Source organism: Cupressus sempervirens, chromosome 7 (assembly GCF_028749045.1).
Source record: "Cupressus sempervirens isolate cs-2001-9-10 chromosome 7, ASM2874904v1, whole genome shotgun sequence".
NCBI lineage: Eukaryota > Viridiplantae > Streptophyta > Pinopsida > Cupressales > Cupressaceae > Cupressus > Cupressus sempervirens.
This window is the reverse complement of record NC_143124.1, coordinates 368,948,693-368,953,045: the sequence shown is the minus strand read 5'-3', so window position 1 is coordinate 368,953,045 and position 4,353 is coordinate 368,948,693. Positions and strand designations below refer to the sequence as shown.

At 38.8% G+C, this 4,353-nt stretch overlaps 1 pseudogene across 1 annotated transcript; it reads right to left on the bottom strand.

The window, feature by feature from the left end:
* Nucleotides 1–1,380: 1,380 nt before the first annotated feature.
* Nucleotides 1,381–3,713, bottom strand: LOC149547009 (hydroxycinnamoyl CoA quinate transferase-like; annotated as a pseudogene). Its single transcript, XR_016354388.1, has 2 exons — nt 3,267–3,713; nt 1,381–3,193 (listed from the first exon to the last, which is right to left on the bottom strand). The product of XR_016354388.1 is annotated as a hydroxycinnamoyl CoA quinate transferase-like (transcript).
* Nucleotides 3,714–4,353: the final 640 nt, after the last annotated feature.

The following is a 4,353-nucleotide window of genomic DNA, read 5'->3' as shown; positions in this document are numbered from 1 at the left end:
TACCAAATAGCCATTAGATAAGCTATTTATTACAGAAATCCCATAAACATAATCAAACGTGAGATTTATTAGAAGATAAGAAAGATCAAACACTAACGTATTTGATCACGATCCGCTACCTAGAAACCTGATAAAGAGCGTATCTCATGTTTGAAAGAGTAGGTTTTGCAAAAAGTCCATCTAGTGTTCAGGAAGGCAGGTTGCGACCATCATAATTTTTCCCCCATCTTTTGATTAAAAATTATAGCACAAGATAAAAAAGAAACTAAACAAGAGAGAAAGTCATAGAGAGGAGAAGCCATGGAGAAACCTAGAAAATGGGCTCTGTTGAACACATGCCCAATCTATTAATTTATAGACAAATACATAATAAATGTTGTTTACACTGTAGTAGAAAGTTAGCTGAAATAATTATAAGGAGTAGTTGAGATGGATGGTGATTGACTGGTTGGTCTGTATTGGACACATGCAAAAATTTCTCCTTGGTCTGTGCTGGGCGGCTGGTCCGTGCCGACCATATTTGAGATAATTAATTTATTTCAACATCCCCCCTAAATTAATTATCAAAAGATTTCAAGTATCCCCCCATAATCTAGAAACGATGGGTCCTGGCCTTAAGCCTTGTTAGGTACACATTTACAATCAATTATCAAATGCTTTCACTCTTCTTGTTTCTCCCATCATAATCACTCTAGGTTTTGTACGGATTACCCACAACCGATGCAATATCAAAGTGGTTTTAAGTTCACCACAAACTTCTCAAACATCACACAAGTGGTTTTAAGATCACCACAAACTTCAAGCACTCAAGTGGTTTTGGATTACCACAAACCAAGCACTCACTAGTTCTAATGACCATGAATCATCACTATGGGAAAACTATCATCACTCTGGGCCTTTCTCTTTTGTACCTGCATTAAACTAATTATTGAGTCCATATAAAAAGAAATCCATCTACTGAGATACATGGGTACCCAGCCGCTGTACTCGCCAGTTCTATAGGAATCCTTTTCACATACATGGTTCATCAATATGTCAAACCAAAAACATTTGGGGTGTTGGGCACAACCGATAATGCACCCCATACATTCACATAGTCCATTAAAAATCATCACTAATTCAATTTTAATCACTTGTTTAGGGGATATCAATGCAACCAACTTCTGTTACATGACAACTATCAAGAACATCGTATGTTTCATAATTAGACAGAAAAATTCTCACTTTCAATCTCAACACTTTTATCCAATTAGCACACACACAGACCTTAGAATTCCTTTGAATCATGACAACTCACTCACCACCAATCCAACCTACTTTCACTTACTGCAACCACAACTAAGTTCAATAACTATTCTATAACATCAAACACACGTACTTAAACACAAAGACATAATAAACATTTCCATGATCAATATCTTCCATGCCTTGTGTATGCATTCTCTGGCACTCCCGCTTACACAGAGATGCTCTGCATGCTTCTAATCTATGAATGACAGCGTCACACAACACTAACTCAAACACACTTCAACTTTGGCTTCCTTCTTTTCATGGCTTCTCTCATTTTCATTTTATTCTTTTCACCTTTGCACTCTTTAGCAATCTTAGCTCATATGAATACATCTTTCATAGCTATGATCTTCTTGCAACACTTAACAATACACTAACCACAATAATCTTTTCATAGAAAATGCTTGTCTCTAACACTTCTTTAGCTTCCTCATATTTATCTTGCAGCAACACAAACCTTTCTTTTCCAGCCACCTTCGTGATTGGCGGCAAGAGTCTTTAAAATTCTCCAACAACGCTCCCTTACATAAGAGATTTGATTTGCATTCTCCTTTGAGTGTCAATGCACCAATGTTCTGGGCAGCATTCTAGTAGTATTCTCATTTCTACTCTGCAAACAGCATAAGTGCCTGGAATTAGATGTACAACAAATCATAAAACACTTCACGTTTCATCAAAATAGATTGTTCAAAACTCCAGTAAACAGCAATCATTTCTTTGGCTCGTCAACCATCAGCTCTGATACCATGATTAAAAATTACAGCACAAGACAAAAAAGAAACTAAACAAGAGAGAAAGTCATAGAGAGGAGAAGCCATTGAGAAACCTAGAAAATGGGCTCTGCTGAACACAGGCCCAGTCTATTAATTTATAGACAAATACATAATAAATGTTGTTTGCACTGTAGTAGAAAGTTAGCTGAAATAATTATAAAGAGCAGTTGAGATGGATGGTGATTGACTGGTTGGTCTGTATTGGACACATGCAGAAATTTCTCCTTGGTCTGTGCTGGACGGCTGGTCTGTGCCGACCATATTTGAAATAATTAATTTATTTCAACATCTTTTGGAGGTAACAAAACCATGCTTCCAATTTCAGATGGGTCTGATATCTGAGCATCCACTGATTTCCCCCATCCATAGTCTACGCCGTACACTGGAAATCTCGGAGAGCCCCCAACGCGAGTTCCATATTTCCAACCCCATTGTCTGTTACACGATTCTACCCACTGAATGAAATAATGGATCTGCTCTTCCTCGGTGAAAGATCTGATGAGTTCCCCGATAACATCAGCAGCGAAGGAGATGTCGTTGTTAATGAGTATGTCGGCTCTCGTCTCTGCCACGCCAGGAGATACGCATTTTCCAAAAAAAGTTGGCAGAACAGGCGACTTCACACGTCCCCTGCAATCAGCAAACATTTCGAAATGAACAGCCTCCTCCTGCGGCACCTCACGAGCTCTCACTACGCATCTCCAGAACTGAGCAGCCACTGCAAAAAAAGAGGATTTAGCTCTGCTTTTCTTTTTCAGCTCTTTTATCATCTCTTCCGTAAAACAAAACGTCGAGTACATCGGATCGGTCCTTCTCTGAAGATTCTCTTGACCGTTCTCACTATTGACCGTCATCTTGAGTTGTAACTGTGAATCGTCTGGTACAAACTTGAAAATCTTGGCTCCTTTTATCCCAGCGCTTACAATATCGTGGGCTTTGTAAGAAATGGACGCGGAGGTCTTGTTTTCTCGTTTGAAAACTCTTCTGTCGAGCTGAGGACGGTTGGCGACGGAAAGACCTCTGTTACACTCCGCCCACGAATTCATGAAATGGATATAAGAAGTTCCGTCCACAATAACGTGATGAAAGGTGGTTCCAATGCAAATCCCGCCTCCCTCAAATTCTGTGACCTGAAATAACCAGATAAATATAATTTGACATTTATTTCACAGTCGATGGAAGTATTAAGAGAAATTGAAATACCTGTATTGACAGAAGCGATATGCCATAGTTTCCATCGGCAGAGTGATCGAGCTCGGGGGAAAGACTTTTGAAAAAGGGTTTGCGCTGAAACCCATCTTTTTCCAAATCTTCGAATGCTATACCGATCGACGCCTCTTAAATATGACTCCCGCATCAGTCAAATCAACCTCTGCTCGTTGCGATTCTCCAGCTTTCAGGCGACCAGCCAGAGGATAGAAATACACCAGAGTTGATGAGAGGCTTTTCTTTAGTCCCTCTACTACTGAAGTGTAATCGATTGTAGGAGAGAGTTTGTAGAAGAAAAAGGCCTGGGCGTTGTCCATTAGCATCCAGAAAAGATCAAAGCTGGAAAGGAACATGCTCTGCGTTGGAGGTGGGATGGCCGGTTTTACCATACACGTTGTCCTCGCTTTCACTGCTGCTTCTGCGATGACTGTAAATGACTGTTCTCTTTGATATTACATGATCAATTACTTGCCTTGGACATTCATATACAGGAAAAATAAATTGACTGGTCGTTGTTGAAAGGTAGTAATGTGATTTTGAATCTTTTTCGTGCCATCCAATTTAGCTTGCTTACCTAATTCCTGAATATGTTTGTCTTGAAAAATTTGTTAAACGATACAATAAGCATAAAGATTGGCAATCTTAATAGATGCTTTGGATTCATTCATACTGATATCAGTAAAAGAGATGGGGAAATGCCATGATTTCTTACACCCTCATGCTTCTCGCAAGACATAAAATTATAAAGTAAAGATATGCTAGTTGTCACATCTTTGCATTGGACAAGCTGACACAAACATTATCTCCTTCTAGTTAAAATTTGAAGGCTATAAAATATTTGATCATGTTCAGGCGAGTTTTCAAAATCTTAAAAAAATTTGTGGAATCAAGTTGGGTGTTATAGATGTTGAAGTTTCTCCATTATAATATAACATAGGGAATGCATATATTTAAACTACAAGTTGCTTCTAGGTGATCAATCATATAAAGGAGTATTTATCCACTAAATACATCTAGTGGTCGAACTTCGTCCTTCAGCATTGGTGAATAGCTTGTATGTCAATACTCTCATCCTCACTAA